This window comes from Macrobrachium rosenbergii, chromosome 33 (genome assembly GCF_040412425.1).
Source record: "Macrobrachium rosenbergii isolate ZJJX-2024 chromosome 33, ASM4041242v1, whole genome shotgun sequence".
NCBI lineage: Eukaryota > Metazoa > Arthropoda > Malacostraca > Decapoda > Palaemonidae > Macrobrachium > Macrobrachium rosenbergii.
Genome location: NC_089773.1, coordinates 12,000,001 through 12,020,000, shown reverse-complemented (window position 1 = coordinate 12,020,000; position 20,000 = coordinate 12,000,001). Strand labels below are relative to the sequence as shown.

The following is a 20,000-nucleotide window of genomic DNA, read 5'->3' as shown; positions in this document are numbered from 1 at the left end:
TTACACATTACACTCAAATTTCCTGGGTTCGATCCTGATGTGAGCAACAAGTTTATTTCAATTACAAACCTGACTGTATCATTATTATTATTATTATTATTATTATTATTATTATTATTATTATGCAACAAAATTATTGCAATTTGCATCATGACTGAGCACTGAATATTATTATTATTATTATTAGTATTATTATTATTATTATTACCCACTAAAAAGCCAACATTCTACAAAATAACAACACAAAGAGCTATCTTCCCCAAACCCACACACCATTAAGAACCAAATACAAAGATTATGTAGATCATGTAATCTACCAAACACGCACAAAACCTATATTAGCCACACGCGATTTCCTAACCTCTGTCTTGTGAAATGTCGAGTAAAAGGGACCCCATTGGAGCCCCCATTATTTTCGGAGGGGGGAGAGAGGAACGTAAATAAATGACATAGTATTTTCCGTGTCACGTGACACATGGGAAATACCCTTGGGGTTATAAGGATTAGTATGGTGGATTATACTTAAATGGATATTTTCTTTTTGTTGTTAAGTCTTACTTGTTTGTGATGAGTGTTGTGTATTTGTTATTATTATTATTATTATTATTATTATTATTATTATTATTATTATTATTATTATGAATACGTACATTAAATATTATAATTATCGTCATTTGTAATATTACTAAATATTATTTGTTTGTTTAAATTTACTTGTTTATAGGAAGTTTTTGTGTATTTATTATTATTATTATTATTATTATTATTATTATTATTATTATCATTATTATTATTATTATTATACACACACACATATATACATATACATAAATCAAACTGACAATAATATACCAAAAATTTTAAAAAAATAAAATTATCCCACAAAATGTTTCCAGATCAGAAATGCACAGTCAATCAACTCTCTCAAACTAAAAACAAATAAAACTCAAAAGCAAACAAGAAGATTTAATCACACACAGGGTAATTAGGAAACAAGAAAACTTAAGTAAAATAATAACAGCTAAAAACAGCTAATTACTCCCCGCATATTTCGTAAATATGCAAATCCAGAGATTGATTTACCACTGGACTTTGGGAATACGGGAATCTAAGTCGTGATGTTGATTGCATTATTGCAGTCGTGCGCAAGCCGGGTCCACGGTTGAAAAATTTCGGCAGGTTTTGTTGCAAAAAAGGAACCGCAGTTATGATGACGTCATGAGTGCAACATTGCATTTTTTTTTTTTTTACTGATTTTTGTAATGAGGAAATGAACATGGAATAATGTATATATATTTGTATACGCACACACACACACACACACACACACACACACACACACATATATATAATATATATATATATATATATATATATATATATATATATATATATATATATATATATATATATATATATCTAGAGAGAGAGAGAGAGAGAGAGAGAGAGAAAAACAGCAGAGCCAGCAAAAATAACATACACGCAAAACAGAAAAACTCAGTGAAAACAGTTTCATACAATTACACCAAATAAAACCTACAAAAAAATTTAATAAAATGCAAATACACCAATTAAAACCTACAACATTTACAACTCGCAACCAAAAAAAGCTGAAACACAAAAATCTTTCAAAAATTTTTTTCACCACCCCCAAAAATTGGAAAAATAAATCTTTCAAAAAAATAATTTTTTCAGCACCCCAAAAAATTAAAAAAAATTAAATCTTTAAAAAATATATATATTTTTCAGCTCCCCAAAAAACGGAAAAAAATCTTTCAAACAATATTTTTTTTCGGCACTCCAAAAAATTTGAAAAAAAAATCTTAAAAAAATTTTTTTTCAGCACCAAAAAAATGAAAAAAAATGTAAAAAAAAAAATCATTTTTTCAGCATCCCCCAAAAAATTTGAAAAAAAAATTATCTAAAAAATAATTTTTTAGCACCCCCAAAATATTGAGAAAATTTTTTTTTATTTATTTTTTCAGCCCCCCCAAAAATTTTAAAAAACTTTAAACAAAAATTTTTTTTACAGCTCAAACCAACTTTGCAAACTGGTGCAACAGCCCTGGCTGGTAATAATTCTCCCCTAAGCAAAGAACGCTTCCCGCCTGAAGGGTAATATGCATAAAAATATTAGCCCTCGACTACAACTTGCATTTTCTGCCTCCTGGGAAATTTTATAACACTTAAAAACTTCTCCTGTTATGAAATGGAGGAAGGAAGTTAAGCCTGGGTTCAAACCCGGGGTGAGATAATTGCCAGAATGAGAGGGAATTGGAGATAATTGGAGAAAACAAATCTAAAGTTATTATTATTATTATTATTATTATTATTATTATTATTATTATTATTATTATTATCGCTGCAAGAATAAAAAGTCAACAGCATATAGACTGGATAATGATAATATTAATGGTATCGTTATTGAACTTATCCATACCTAAGTATTTTTTTTTTTTGCAAAATATGAGAGCCAAAATAAACAAGGTCAATTCTGCCACGTTCTCTTTAATAAAAAAAATCGAATAAATTTATCCTTCGAAGGAAAAAAAATTTTCAGGTTCCCAGTACCCACCACAAAAACAAGAAGACCAGTTTAAAAAACATACACATACACACACACAAACACACATACACACATAAAAGCAACTATCCCCACAATCTCCCTAGAAAAGTGCATTCCATTTTCACCTTCCCCTAGAATATGCACTTCATTTCCCTAAAAGGTGTGAGGCCCGCCTGACACCTCCCCTCCCCCTTCCCCGCACCCTTCTCCCCCTCCCCCTCCCCCCACGAGAAAAAAGAAGTAAGAGATGCGTAACAAAGACCAACTCATATTCGAGTAAGGGGGAATTCTCAGGGAAACAGCGCATGCGCGAAATGGGAGAGGCGTAATAGCGCAACTGCACGCTAGAGGGGTTTTTGTACTTGGGATAAGAGGAGGAGAAATGCATCGCTTACAGAGAGAGAGAGAGAGAGAGAGAGAGAGAGAGAGAGAGAGAGAGAGGGTAGATAAATGTCACTTGCAATAATGCAACACAAAAGAGAGAGAGAGGGAGAGAGAGAGAGTAGATACATGTCACTTGCAATAATGCACCACAAAAGAGAGAGAGAGAGATAGAACGATAATGGAAAAGAGAGAGAGAGAGAGAGAGAGAGAGAGAGAGAGAGAGAGAGAGAGAGAGAGAGAGAGGGTAGATACATGTCACTTGTAATAATGCAGCACAAAAGAGAGAGAGAGAGAGAGAGAGAGAGAGAGAGAGAGAGAGAGAGAGAGAAGCAAAATTACAAAAAATGCGTACTTATAACAAGCACCGGAGAGAGAGAAAGAGAGAGAGAGAGATAAATGACAAACAGCTGCTCTTCCACCACCACTCTGAGTAAGAGAGAGAGAGAGAGAGAGAGAGAGAGAGAGAGAGAGAGAGAGAGAGAGAGAGAGAGAGAGAGAGACCCCGAAAACTAATAGAGAAACGTCTCCGATGAAAAACAGATAAGGATTGATGGTGAGAGAAGACTCAGCAACGAGCATCAAGTTTTCACTCTTTCCTCTTCCTATTCTTCTTCTCCTCCTTCTTCTTCTTCTTCTTCTCCTTCTTCTTCCTCAATGCAATTTGGCCCCCTCTTCATCACAGGCACGAAAACTTTCGCCAGAGGAGAAAACGAGGAGAAAGTTTTTTTTATTTTTCTTTCTTTTTTCGAAATAGTTCGCAAGGTGTGGAGACTTGTGCCTGGATTTTGGGGAATAAAAAAGAATGGAATCTTCTTCTTCTTCCTTTTTTTTGGGGGGAGGGGGTCGGGGGCCATGCATATATTAGGAGAAGATGTATCTGTTTCCGAGAGGTTTAGCCTCGAGCGTGCGCATTCGACAATAATGCATGTGGGCGCGCGCATGCACGAATACTTATGCATGTATGTATATGTGTGTATATGTATGTATGTGTGTATATACAATATATACATATATATGTATATATATTTGTGCATAAAAGGGCGTAGGTCCAGCAACCTCACCTAAAAATAAATTGCTGAAAACTCATAGAAGAAATAATCGTATGGTTAATAAAATAAGATAGGTAGATAGATAGATTGATAGATTGATAGATAGATAGATAGATAGATAGATAGATAGATAGATAGATCATCCTGATCCCAGCATAACTCAATAAAAAAATTTTAAAAACCCTACTAATTCTAAACTGCAAAATCAGATTAAATAAAGCCTTATATAAGAATGAAATAAAAAACTGTAAAAAAAAATACCCACACTTTTAACATTCCTTTTTTTTATTTTTTTTAAAGGCGTAAGTTAGGGGAGCTAACTTAAACAAATTTCTCTTGGGGAACTTTTGCCCAATACCATTAGCAGAGGCCTAGAAATTATCCACTTTCCAAAGTAGGACGAAACGCAGTTAGGGCGATTCAAGAGAATTTGCTATGAAGAAAAAAGTTTAAATATCCCTTTTTTTTTTTTTAGTTTTCCGTAAAAGAAAACTAAATCTGCTGAGGCTAGAGGGCTGCAAATTGGTATGTTGATCATCCACCCTCCAGTCATCAAACGTACCAAATTGCAGCCCTCTAGCCTCAGTAGTTTTTATTTTATTTAAGGTTAAAGTTTCCCATGGTCGTACTTCTGGCACCGCTATGGGTGCCAGTTATGAAAAAAATTATATATAGAGTTTTACTCAAGTTTTTAATCGAGTCTACACGAAAGTAAATTGATCTATATTTGATCTTTTTATTTTGTCAAAGTACACAAATTTCTTTTTCATGAATCAACATTTTTACATTTTTAATAATTTGTTTTTTATTTCGCCCAGCTTACATTCTTTCCTCTCAAGGCAACTGAATATTAAATAAAAGATATCTTATTTCAACCAAATATTAACTAATCATATATAAATTCAGACTATTTTTCAAAATATTACTTTAGGCGATCACTGAAAAAGAGTTTAAAAAATTGTAGTTTAACTTTCCTAGAATGACCTCGCAGGCAATATCAGATGCTGTTTTCCTCTAAAATGTTCAGGCGAGTGTTTAATTCATATTTTTGTCAACATTCTCGGCTTACGGTTATTTTCAACGTAATATTTTTAATACGCTTCTCATCAGTAACGTTTTTGTGCTGTCAAGTTTCTGATAAATATTTTCTAAACCACTGGAAATATTTTACTTTGTATCCTTAATTCGTTTCTGACATACGATTTAAAATAAGTCATGATTTGCAAAGGAATCTAATTAGAAAAAATACAATATTGCTTTTTTTATATTTTTAAAAAAATTTTCTTGGCTAATCTTATGCATACCGAACAATTACAAACATCTGAATCACTGGATTGCTTAATTAAAATTTACACCCACACAGAAAAACCAATATTTCTTCTCTTCAAGCAAACTTTTCCTATACTTTTTTTTAATCATACGTAACGTACCGTCACCCACCATTCTGGAAAACAGTTTCATCAAGGGACTGATGCAATTCCTTGATATTAATACCTCGATATTAATCTCAAATGATTGATTTTTATTCATTTTTAATATCTGAGTCGTGTTCATTTCCTCGCAAGCATTTTTCATCACTCATTTTTTATAATCTTTTATCACTATTCTTTGATTTTAAAACCGGGGGACAGTTTTCCATCAATATTTGGGCCTGAGTTCGTCTCTAGTTCCAAATTTTTTTAATTTTTATTTTTATATTTTTTCCATCACTTTTTTTCTGCGTTGCTCATTTTTTTTATAAAGCTCATTTTTTTATATAAACTTTATTGCTATCCTTTAATAACCAGTGGACGGTTTTTCATCAATATTTGGTTCCAGATTTTTTAAATTTTTCATTTATTTTTCTAATGGCTAACCTATTCTTTCCGTATTTCCTATTATCTTCTGCAATTTCTTTCAAATCAATGATTGCTACCCTAATACAATTCTCCTTTTATTTTACCAATTTACTTAAATTTTTATCTATCTATTTATCTATTTATTACTTCTTTCTGCGTTTCTTTTACCAATGAGTATGAATATTATTTAAATAAATGAACATAACTCATACCTATCATTTACAGAGATGAATTTAACTAATAAATATTGTTCACATAGATCAACATAATTAATGAATATTATTTACATAAATGAACACAACTGTCAAATATTCTTTGCAGAAATGAGAATATTTCATCAATATTTTCATTAAGAAAAATAAATAATAAATATTTAATTCAATAAATTAATATGTTTGATGAATATAAATTACATTTGTGAACGTAAATAATAAATACTATTTGACATAAATAAACGCAATAAATATTATTTGCATGGAAATGTTGATAATTTAGTTCACTTTAGTGAAGAAAATATATTTTAAATCCCCCTAAAAAATAATTTTTAAAAGGCGCTAAAAAAATTTTAAATCACCCCTACGAACATAATTTTTAAAAACACGAAAAAATATTTAAATCCCCCTACAAAAAAAATTGTAAAGGCACAATAAAAAAATATATTTAAATCCCCCTACAAAAATAATAAAAAAAAAGAGCAACATTTTTAAATCCCCCTGCGAAAATAGTTTTTATAAAACACAAGAAAAAAATATTTAAATCCCGTACAAAAATCATCTTAAAAAAACTATAACTTATGACAAATGAAATTCAAAATCCCATCTCCTAGATTAAACTAAACCCCAAAATTTCCGAAAGGAATATAAGGAAAAATTATTTTCAGGTGATAATTAATTATTGTTGTGGGTTTCCCTCACACATTTCAGGACGAAGTTAATTATCTAGGGTATGTAGTAATGATTCTCATTTAGGAGAACCCCTACCGCATTTTCGGACGTGAAATGCCGTGATTTTAGTAATGTTTCGTATATTTTTTTTCATCTTGTAATACATTTCTACTCTGATGTTACCTGTATTTTTCCTTAATATATTTTTGTAAATATAATTTCGTGGTATTATTTCTAATTTTATTTATTTTTTTATATTTTGTAATTTCTGTAATGTTTCATATATTTTTTTATCTTGTAATGCATTCTTTTACTTTAATTTTCCCTCCATTTCTCTCTTAATCTATTTTTTTAAATATAATTTCGCGGTATTTTTTTATCTTTATTTTTTTTTTATTTTTATCTTTATTTTTTATATTTGTAATTTCTGTAATGTTTCATATTTTCTTTTTTTCTTAATATATTTTTATATAATTTCGTGGCTTCAATATTTATTTTTATTTTCTGCAATTTGTTACCAAAGCTCATTAGCAGATAACAAGTATTTACTGAGTTATTTAACAGTAGATTACATTCATAACATGCGTGGTAATAATTATTTATTTTTTCATTTAGCATGCTACCTATTTCTGCTATACATGTTCACTAAATATTGTACCATTTATATCCTGCATATTTAAATAAAATAATGCTTCCTTTATTAAAAACAATGGATTTCTATTTTTATGAAAAATGAAGTGAAATATATATTCATTTTATGTTGTATACAACCATATGTCCATTTTTTTTTAAATAATTACTCAGACAATTTTTTCCTAAAATTTTGAAAGTAGTTGGTAAGAAAAAATATTAACTTTCATAATGTGCCTTTGCAAAATTCCTATGAAAATTATTTTTTCGTGAAACATCTGGAATATTGTAAGATAAAAATCTTTTCTATCTAATAATTTGTCAGAATTAGTTTTCCCCAAAATAATACATTTGGAATAATATAAAACAAAAATACGGATTTTTCATCTAATAATTAGTAAGAATTCCTTTTTTTCTTAGCAATCAAGATAATTTCCTAATCGTTGATGACCTTCCCAACTGAAGTCATTTGGGTTTTATCTCTTTTTCTTTATGTTTGTTAACAATTACCTTTTATTATACATTTTATTATATCTTTTATTACATCTGTTATTATAGGAATGGCCGTGATCCTAGGAAACATTTAAATTTTTATTTTTTCCTCAGATGTTTGAATCTTCAGAGAACTACAGAAAACTGTTTACGAATGAATTGACGCTAATAGAAATAGCTGTTGGAATGTCAATTTATTCTTTATTTCGTTTCCATAGACTTGTTAATTTGCTTAATTGGTCTGACAGGCAGTTAAGAATTACAAACTATCCGTCAGTGTTTATATATATATATATATATATATATATATATATATATATATATATATATATATATATATATATATATATATATTTATATATATACATATATATATATATATATATATATATATATATATATATAGATTATATATAATATATACACATATAATATATATATAAAATATATATTTTCTGTCGGTCTTAATTCAACAACAAAAGAAATGTAAAAATGCGCCGAAGTTTCTTCGGCGCAATCGAGTTTTCTGTACAGCCGCTGCAGCGTATAATCAAAACCACAGAAAACAGATCTATCTTTCGGTAGTCTCGGTACAATGCTGAATGAGCCGCGACCCACGAAACTTTAGCTACGGCCCGGTGGTGGCCTGGCCTATATAGTTGCCAGACGCACGATTATGGCTAACTTTGACCTTAAATTAAAATAAAAAAAAATACTGAGGCTAGAAGGCTGCAATCTGGTATGTTTGATGATTGGGGGGTGGATGATCAACATACCAATTTGCAGCCCTCTAGCCTCAGTAGTTTTTAAGATCTGAGGGCTGACAGGAAATGTGAGGACGGACAAACAAAGCCGGCACAATATTTTTCTTTCACAGAAAACTAAAACTAATTCCAGACCTTCCCTTATGGTAAAAAAGAGCCTAATTTAAAATTCTACTGTAGTAGCCGCCTTTTTTTTTTTTTTTCCTGATGAAAGAACACAGCCCCCTAATTATACGTGCGTTTTTCAGCAACAATCCCCTTTTGAAGAGTTTTTACCCACCCGCAAATTATCCTGATATTTCCCGGAGCCGTTCGCTTTGAGAGTTTTTCACCAGAGTGAACTCCGTATCCAGGCGCCGTAGCCTTCGGGCAATCTTTCCCCGGTGGCAATTTTTTGGGGGGTGCTAATTCCCACGCGGCGTTGACGAGGAAGGAGAAAAACAACGCAAGCCCGTAATTAGAATTACAGGGCTGAACCCAACTCCTAAATGCGCGAGCAGCGAACGAGCCCACCTCGCAAAAGGTAAACATTGGCTCGGCGATCACTCGTCGCCAGGCCTGTTAATGACAGGGGAGGGAGGGAAGGGACTTCTTTGAACGTACGGAATGCATCATTATCAAGTCCGGCTTGTGGAAGGGAAGAAGAAGAAGAAGAAGAAGAAGATGGAAAAGAAAGACGGGGCTGGATTCCGGGAGAGGAAAGAGGAAAGCAGCCGTAATCATCTTAGGCAGGAGGCCGAATTATCTAATTATGTGTTCGAGGTGGCCACGAAAGAAAACACCGGGAATTATAGGGGTCGGGGGCGAATTCCCCCAGGGAGGGGAGAGAAGAAGAAGAAGAAGAAGAAGAAGAAGAAGAAGAAGAAGAAGAGACAGACAGATAGAGGGAACAGGGGGTGTAAAAACCATGGAAGATCAGGATAAACAAGGAAACCAGAGAAGAAAGAAAAATTAAAAATGAAAGAGAGAGAGAGAGAGAAAGAGAACCAGAGAGAGAGAGAGAGAGAGAAACAGAGAGAAAGAAAGGAGAAACAAGGGAATGGAGATGAGAATAAGATAAGGTAAAGAAAAATTAAAAAAATGAAAAATGGAAACGAGAGAGAGAGAGAGAGAGAGAGAGAGAGAGAGAGAGAGAGAGAGAGAGAGAACAGGGGAGAAGAGATGGGAGATGAAAACCCAAGGTAAAGGGAGAATTAGGAATAAAGAGAACTTGCAACTAAAAAAATCAAGTTAGGAAATTCAAAAGGAAATTCATCAAATTTGAAATCTGAGAAAACTTATTAGAATAACAAAATATATATGAAAAAATTAGCATAGTGAACATTATATATGTGTATATATATATATATATATATATATATATATATATATATATATAATTATATATATATATATATATATATATATATATATATATATATATATATATAATGATTCACTGACATTTATGTTAAAATGAGGAAATGGATGAGGGGTAAAAATCAATAATTTTCAAAATATTAGTAAATAAAAATTAGAGAATTATCAAAACTTAATAAAACACGACTCCATGAAAAACATTTGAAAATAAGAATGAAGACAGTGAATACTGAATATTTTAATCAACTGATAATTATGTGTTTATAGAAGAGACATGAAAGAAAAAAACAATAAATCTCAAAATATTAGTAAAGAAAAACAAGTGAATCACTACAACTTCCTGTTCTTAAAAACTATATAACCACAACCAGAAACTGAAATATATTATACTCAACGAACAGCATCAAATAAAAAATTAAAAAATGCTTTGTCAGCAGAAGAGGCAAGAAAAAGAATATTGATAAATGATTCCTTTTACGAGATTGAATTGAAGAGACGTCTTTTGGAAAAAGGTGATTTCGTGTAATAAGAGTGGGCAGGGGAAAAGAAAGTGTCTGGGCACGGGTTTTAATAAAGGAAAATGTCTGTTAAAAAAGGGTATTTTGGGGGTACACTGGGAACAGAATAAGATATTTATATTTATATATATATATATATATATATATATATATATATATATATAGAGAGAGAGAGAGAGAGAGAGAGAGAGAGAGAGAGAGAGAGAGAGAGAGAGAGAGAGAGAGAACTAAGAACTTAACACAAGATTATTATTATTATTATTATTATTATTATTATTATTATTATTATTATAATAAAATAAGAGAGAGAGAGAGAGAGAGAGAGAGAGAGAGAGAGAGAGAGAGAGAGAGAGAGAAGATCTAGAGAGAGAGGACCAAATGATTACTTATTATCATTATTATTATTATTATTATTATTATTATTATTATTATTATTATTATTATATAAACCAGCAACCACCTCAGATGGCCTCTTCGTGCAAGAACAAAACATTCCAGTCAAGAGAACTCACTAAACCACTGGAAAATCAAGAGTCTTCCCAAAATCGTAGCGAGGAGCCTCTTGCTTAATAGTTCCCAAAAGCTCGGGGAAGATTGCTCAAGGGGCAAGGACCGTGGGAAGAGGAAAATGGGATTAGGTTACACAAGACACAGGGAGGGAAGAATTTAATCCTTGCTTCTGTTACCTAACAGTAAAGTGGGAGGGTAGATTTGAGAAAAGCAAAGGTCTTAGATGTTTATAGGAAGATATAAGGAAGAATCGTAGTAGGACGAAAGGAAGAGAGAGCAAAGAATAACGAAGATAGGAAGATAATTTCTTCGAAAGCAAAGACTAACAGAAGATAGGAAGATAATTTCCTCTAAAGCAAGAGAATTGGAAACCCGAATGAGAGGATTATTAGATGAAGGAGAAATAAAATATCTTGTTTATCAGATCAAGAAATAAGGGAAAGATGAATTAGATAAAGATAGTGGATAGAGTAACCGGATAAAAGGTACGGAACTGACGAAAGAGGGAAGTGGAGGACTTAATAAATAATAAGAATAACAAAGAAATTAAAAAATGAATTATAAAAAGATAACTCAAACGGAAATAACTTTGATGAAAATGAATTAGATAAAGATGGTGGATAGAATAACAGGATAATAAGCAAGGATCTGATGAAAGAAGGAGGTGGAAGACTTAGAAAATAAACTTAATAAACAAGAAATAAAAATTAGAAGACATTTGAATTCAGAAAATATTTAGAAAAACAAAAAATTTGGCTCCAACAGAAATAACTTAGACGAAACAAGAGACCAAATGGGGGGGACTTCTTTGAGTAAAGGAGGAGAGGTAGGAGGTTTAGGGGAGGGGGAGGGGGAGGAGGGAGTAAAGGAGTAAAAGAGTAGGAGGGCTGGAGGAAAAGCGAGCGTGTCTAGATGAAAGGAGGCTGAACATCATTATGCTGAGTGGAAAATGCCGTGTAAATTATACTTCCCGACCAGTATTCTTTTGACGGCACCTCGACTCTCTCTATCTCTCTCTCTCTTTCTCTATCTCTCTCTCTCTCTCTCGTTGCTATTTTTTTGTATTTTTGTATTTGGCTTCCTTGTTTATTTCTCTCTCTCTCTCACTCTCTGTCTTTGCTTTTTTGTATTTTTGTATTTGGCTTCCTTGCCTCTCTCTCTCTCTCTCTCTCTCTCTCTCTCTCTCTCTCTCTCTCTTGCTATTTTTTTGTATTTTTGTATTTGGCTTTCTTGCTTATTTCTCTCTTTCTCTCTCTCTTATTGTACTACTTGCTTACTGAAAGCCAAGCTGGGAATTCTCTCTCTCTCTCTCTCTCTCTCTCTCTCTCTCTCTCTCTCTCAGTTCTTATTAATCAGTCATATTTTCCAGTAAATGCAAATCCGAGAGAAAATAATTCTTTGATAAAATGAAATGCAAAATCAGCATTTAATGCATTTCCTTACAAAATGCAATATACACCAATCACTATTTTTGATGCAAAATATGCAATATTTTTAAATTTTCATATCTGGGAAAATTACAGTTATTTTTAAGAAATGCAAAATTCCAATGGTCCAAAAAAAATTAATAAATTCAAAAGATTATTATTATTATTATTATCATGAATAATTCTTTTGCATTTTTGCATTTTATTACCAATGTGACATTCCTTTCATCCCAAGAAATTTAATATTCCTTCTAATTCCAAAATTACGAAATGCAAAGGTGATCCATCTTCAGCGGCAATGATTCCCAGAAGGAACGAGAGAGAGAGAGAGAGAGAGAGAGAGAGAGAAATGCAAATCAAAGGTAATGCACACATCTCCTCGGCGGCGTGAAATGCGGAACGTCAGGAAAGAAAGTAAAAAAAAAAATGAAAATGGAAATGAAATTCACATCAATATGACAACGAAGGAATGTGACACGTACGAAGAGAAATGATAGAGAGAAAATGTCTGTAAGAAAAACCTCTTTCCAACCTTATTTTGGATGTCATGGAGGTTTTTGGGGACGGGGGTTTTGGGGTTGGGACTAAAACCTCAATTTATAATCCCACAGTCTATGTCTATAATGTCTGTAAGGAAAAACCTCTCCAACCTCATTTTGGATATCATGGAGGTTTTGGGGAGCGTGGGACTTTGGGGTTGGAACTAAAACCTCAATTTATAATCCCACAGTCGATGTCTACAAGGAAAAAACCTCTTATAATCCTACAGTCTCTGTCCATAAGATAAAAAAAAAAAAAACTCTCTCCAACCCCATTTTGGATACCATGGAGGTTTTTCGGGGCGGAGGTTTGGGGTTGGAACCAAAACCTCAATTTATAATCCCAGAGTCTATTCTCCAGCGGCTCCAATGCATCTGGGAAATCATTGAACGAAGCGGGTGGTGTTGGAGACTGGAGGTGTTGGGGGGCTGGTGTTGAGACTGGAGGGGGTGGGGGTTTGTGGTGGGGTTGGGGGTGGGAGGTTCCAAAGACCTCATTCCCATTCCATGTCAGAGTCATGAGGGATTATTATCGTAGGATAATGGACGTCCCGAATGTTATTTTACGGGGTCTTGCCATCCAGGCTTTGATGTGAGATTAGAATCACGAGATATGGGAATCGTGAGAATCGTGAGGTATTAGAATCACGAGGTATGAGAATCGTGAGGTATTAGAATCATGAATTATTAGAATCACGAGATATGGGAATCATGAGATCGTGAGATATAAGAATCACGAGGCATGAGAATCATGAGAATCGTGAGGTATTAGAATCATGAGTTACTAGAATCATGAGATATGGGGATCATGACAGTCGTGAGGTATTAGAATCGTGAGTTATTAGAATCACGAGATACGAGAATCATGAGAATCGTGAGATATGAGAATCCTGATATCTTAAAATCATGAGATATGGGAATCATGAGAATCGTGAGATATGAGAATCACGAGATAAGGGAATTATGAGAATCGTGAGATATTAGAATCATGAGAATTGTAAACTACGAGAACCATGAGCTATTAGAATCAAGAGAATCATGAGCTATTAGAATCAGGAGAAATGTGTGCTATAAGAATCAAGGGATATTAAAATCATAAAAATCATTTTCTACGACAATCGTGAGACGTTAAAATCATGAGAATCATGAGCTATAAGAATCATAAGAATCAAGATCACCAAGAATCATAAGAATCGTGGAAGAAAAAAATTTCATTTAATAGGTGTTTTTTCGATGATCAACCAGAACGTGATTTTTCGTCAATTTCTCATCAATAGAATCATTTACAAGACACCAGAATCACTTGGAATTGAGATGATGAATGTATGAGACTTACACATTATTATATTATGAGATTAGAATCTTATCATTAATATCTATAATGTATGAGATTCATTGTTTGGTTTTGAATACATTTATGTGTGGTCTCGTAATGACATATATATGAAGACAAAATATTTAAATGGTTTTAAAACGCATAAGTAAATGTAATTACAATGTTCCATTTATCATTTGCAATTTACACCATGATTCTAGACCCCATGGTAAAAAAATTTACTGGAAATAATAAGTGAGAGAAATAAGCTTTATCCAAACGCCAATAATTTATCAAAATTTATCATCTGACCATAAACAAAAGAGCTTATACAAAAGCATTATAAGAATAACAGTGATTCTCAACCAATAGCTGATTCTAATAACCAAAATAACTTATAACTGATAACTAACAATAACAATAAAACAACCAATGGTTGAAATACAAATATGGAACAATTACAACCTTACTAAGGGGTTGTTAACACAAGTTGTCAAATATCTCTCTCTCTCTCTCTCTCTCTCTCTCTCTCTCTCTCTCTCTCTCTCTCTCTCTCTCTCTATATGTGTGTGTGTGTGTGTGTGTGTGTATTCATGTACGAGATCTTGTCAAATCATTATTTATACTAGATTAAAATTCGGAATTTCTCTCTAATCAGCAAATGGAAAAGTACATTAGGATTAACAACTTAAAGAATATTTACTAGTTTTCAAAAATGAAAAACTGTTTTCCAAAGCACTTACAGAATTTGTCAGTAAGACTTAACAGCTGTCAAACATCTTGCTGTCAACATTACTATCATAGTAATAGTACCTCAAATGGTGGTATACTATCTACAGTAAATACTCATATATATAAACATTTGAAGGTACTTTTCGTAAAGGTTGATCACAGGTATGCAACAAGAAATTTTCCACGAACATAATTATCATCATCAACACGACGAGCCAAACAAACTGGCATCAAAGGAGATGAGGCGCATCAAAGGCTTCACTTTCTGATTCTCTCGTGTTGCAGAACAAAAGAGGGAGGAAGGTCAAAGGTCAGGTCACGATGGGGGAAAATGTCTGTGATCTCTAGAAGGTCCAGAGATGGAGAGAAATATTGATGATGGAGATTTCGCGAAAAGAAAATGGTTGATTTTAAGATAATTTTTTTTTTTTTGTCAGTATAAAGAATTTTACCCAAGTGACCATTTAACTTGTTTTATTCAAATTATGGGCTGGTGTGAATTTGGGGAAATAAATTTCCTATATATTTCTCTCTCTCTCTCTCTCTCTCTAAAGATAACCCAGGTTCAGTCTTTGTATTTTTGTATAAGTCTTACAAAGTACAGTGGCAGCCCTTACTATCTCTCTCTCTCTCTCTCTCTCTCTCTCTCTCTCTCTCTCTCTCTCTCTCTCTCTCTCTCTCTCTCATATGTATATATGTATGTATGTATGCATACAAGAAAAAACCAGTGTGACGAGTGTAATGTTTTTCCTTGTGGTTTTTTCTTGTATGCAAACATACATACATACACAAACATATACACATAGAGAGAGAGAGAGAGAGAGAGAGAGAGATTATTTTTATGGAATGTCTTTTTTGGATGTTGTAATTCTCTCTCAAAAATCTATATACATAGATTATTTCTTTTTGAATATTGGGTTGGTTATGATTTATGTCAAATATATAGATTTACATATTATTATTGATGCAGTGTAGTAATATTTGACAATTAACAATTTCCATTATAAATTCTTCTAGCTAAGAGTCAGATTTATTTCAATACTGAATAAAATATATTAACCTAAAAATAGTAATCTTTAGTTTCAGATGTTTTCATTTCAGTATTGATAAATAAATTAACATTATATTATATATATATATATATATATATATATATATATATATATATATATATATATATATATATAATAAAAAAATACTACAACTAAAATGAACCTCACGAAAAGAAAATTTATAACACTAAACATTTAAGAGAAAAACCGAAAACAAAATGAAAATTATAAATATTTAAACCCCCTGAAAAAAAATCACGACCGTGTTAGAGATCTCAGAATTCAGTGCCATCAACAATGAGAACCCTGAAACCACAGGGCCACCACAGGATAAATGAGTGCCATTTGGCACTCTGACGCAGGGGATTGGTTAGAGTCAAGTTGGATATGGGATCTGTTATGGAGAAGTAAGCTTGAGAAATGGCCTTCACTTTCCAACATAACTCTGGAGTGAGGTGAACCAAAAGGTTGGGTCCACTATGAATGTCCCTGTTAATTAGGTGTCATTGTAAGTTGACATAGGATTGTGTGGTTAGGTTGGTCCTTGATCTGTCAAGCTGCTAGACGGGAAATATGGAAGTATTAGGGGTTTTTTGGTAGATAATTGTTCCTTAATCTGTCAAGCTTCTAGACAGAATATGTGGTAGTGTTTTGACTGACATTTTGTGGTAGGTTATTCCTTGATCTGTCAAGCTGCTAGACAGAAAATATGGACGTATTAGGGTTTTTTGGTAGTGAATTGTTCCATAATCTGTCAAGCTGCTAGACAGAAAATATGGAAGTATTAGGGTTTTTTGGTAGTGCATTGTTCCATAATCTGTCAAGCGGCTAGACAGAAAATATAGAAGTATTAGGGTTTTTTTCTTGGTAAATTATTCCATAATCTGTCAAGCTGCTAAACAGAATATAAGGATGTATTTTGAATTTTTTGTGACAAATTACTCCCTAATCTGCCAAGCTTTTAAATAGAAAACATCAAAGTATTAAGGATTTATTTTATCTAATGAACAGACACTTATGACGGGATATCTTTGGTCATCCACATGTTTATCCCCATTATCATTCACGCAAAAATACTTCCATAATGACATTATGTGGTGCACAAAAATATCATTTTGTTTAGTGTAACTATTCACACATTCAAGCTTAGACAGACATTATAAATAAAACCACGCCATTCCAGGATTCACAAAAACAGTCGACAATAGCCAAGCACAAAAGAGTACGAATTATCAAAACAGCCCTTTTCATTGCTAATCCCATAACACAACTAAATATCAACAATTCTCTATTAAAAAACAGATAAAAAAAAACATCGACAAGTTCTCTGGTTCCCCATCCACCCCTCGGGGGGGAGGGGGAAGGTTTTTATGTTCCTGTTTCGACGTCAATGAAAAAAAAAAAACACACACACACACGGAAAATATTGACACAAACACAACAGATTTCAGACAAAGCAATAGACAGCGTCGATTCTCGTATCAGGATTCAAAATTTTTCCCTCCGCCATTTTCCGTCGAGTTTTCATTGTATACAAATAGGATTTTAGGAGGCGGAAGGGAACGTTTTAGGCTCCAAGGACTCCGAGAGAGAGAGAGAGAGAGAGAGAGAGAGAGAGAGAGAGAGAGAGAGAGAGAGAGAGAGAGATGCTGACGTTTGCATGGGACGAATGACAAAATCTCTGAAAGCGTACCTACATTATTTTTGGAGGCAGACAAGGGTAGTGTTTTGTTCTTCAGTGAGAGAGAGAGAGAGAGAGAGAGAGAGAGAGAGAGAGAGAGAGAGAGAGAGAGAGAGAGAGAGAGAGAGAGAGAGAGAGAGACTATTGTGCTTGGAAAGGGGGAGACAAAATTACTGTGATAGGACGGGCGTTGTCTTTGGGGTTGGAGAGAGAGAGAGAGAGAGAGAGAGAGAGAGAGAGAGAGAGAGAGAGAGAGAGAGAGAGAGAGAGAGAGAGAGAGAGAGGGGCACTAGCTATTGTACTCCGAAAGACTGACACAAAAATACAAAGATTGAACCTGGGTTATCTTTTGAGAGAGAGAGAGAGAGAGAGAGAGAGAGAGAGAGAGAGAGAGAGAGAGAGAGAGAGAGAGAGAGAGATGATTTCTTTTAAATGTGCATTTTTCGTTCGGAGTGAAATGATTTTCGTAGGACAGTTATATATTTAAAGAATAATTTCTTAGCCAAGTATCTCCACACATCAATAAAACATGACATAAACACATGCTGGCGACATATCACCGACATATCACAAACATGTTGGATACAAATCGAAAGAATTGTCGACAGTTTTAACCACTAAGTACGATTATCCAACACTTGCCAAAGATTCGAATCTTCGCATACGGTCAGTGACGTGTTTTCAACTTGTTCGTGATACGTATGAGATAAGCTGCCAACATGTTTATGACATGTTGCACTGTCAATGGGAAGTCAATACATGAATTAATTTCTCCATGAAAACGTCCAGTTTCTCAGTATTGAATTACTTAATTCTTTGATTTCATTTCAACTACTTTCCAATATAAAAAGCAAAGTGTTTATATATATATATATATATATATATATATATATATATATATATATATATATATATATATATATATATATATATATATATATATATATATATATATTAGACAGAAACACCACCTGATCACATTTGTCGTCATTCCCACCCAATCCAGATCGATTGCAATGAAATAAATAAATAAGTAATCATATTCCTATCATTTTGGCATTTTTCTTTCATCTTCGAAAATTCCCAAATATCTCCGTCTACTCACAATCTATTTATACTGTTTAGGGCGATCGATACATCTGCATTTGAGCAATTGCAAAGAGAATCCGCAAATATTTGTGTACCGTTCGATGACTATGCAACTTTAAACATAATTCCAGTGCCCTAATTTCTGGGCCGTAAATCTCTCTCTCTCTCTCTCTCTCTCTCTCTCTCTCTCTCTCTCTCTCTCTCACACACACACACACATATACACATAGAATCAATGAGCATTATTGCATTATCATTTCCACCGTCATTCCTTCGTGATTCTCTCTCTCTCTCTCTCTCTCGCGCACACACACATACACAATCATACACACACTCAAGAGGAACAATTCTATTGTCCTTTTCACATTTAATCTTTCTTTATTCAGTTTCTCTCTCTCTCTCTCTTTATATATATATATATGTATATATATATATATATATATATATATATATATATATATATATATATATATATATATATATATATATATATACTTTTCATTACAAATATCAAATATGTTTTCTTTCTATCATTAGTCAGTCAACACATCTCTCTCTCTCTCTCTCTCTCTCTCTCTCTCTCTCTACACACACATACACACACACACACATGCATAACCCAAAAGCATACATTTCACATTACGGGATCACGGAATCCCAGGAATATCGAGTTAACTCATCCTCTCTTTTCGAACCTCCCAGTGTAATGAGTTATGTGATTCCAACTGGAATGGGAAAAAAGTGTAATTATAACAGGTACATGAAACTTGGATAACAGTACGCTAGCGTGTGGCTAGGTGGTCACGGAATTATTACGCCGTAATCTCATGACGGGAATGGATAACGTTCTTGCTTGGGTGGGTTCTAATTCTGGGTGTAATTCTTTGCGTCATTTTCCTGTTATTTGCCATATTTTAGTTTTCTGGATTTATTTTTGGGTAGACGTTTTTCTGTGGAAGCTGGTAATGTGTGACATGCATCGAGAACATAATAATAATAATAATAATAATAATAATAATAATAATAATAATAATAATAATAATAATAATAACCAAAGCCACTTACTAATGATAATATCCAGAACCACTTAATAATAATAATAATAATAATAATAATAATAATAATAATAATAATAAAAACCAAAGCCACTTAATATAATGATGATAATAAT

General features: G+C 32.8%; 1 protein-coding gene across 5 annotated transcripts in view; it reads right to left on the bottom strand.

Moving 5' to 3' along the window:
* Positions 1 to 20,000, bottom strand: part of LOC136855930 (lachesin-like) — a 460,516-nt gene that overhangs the window by 100,261 nt on the left and 340,255 nt on the right. The window lies entirely within an intron of this gene.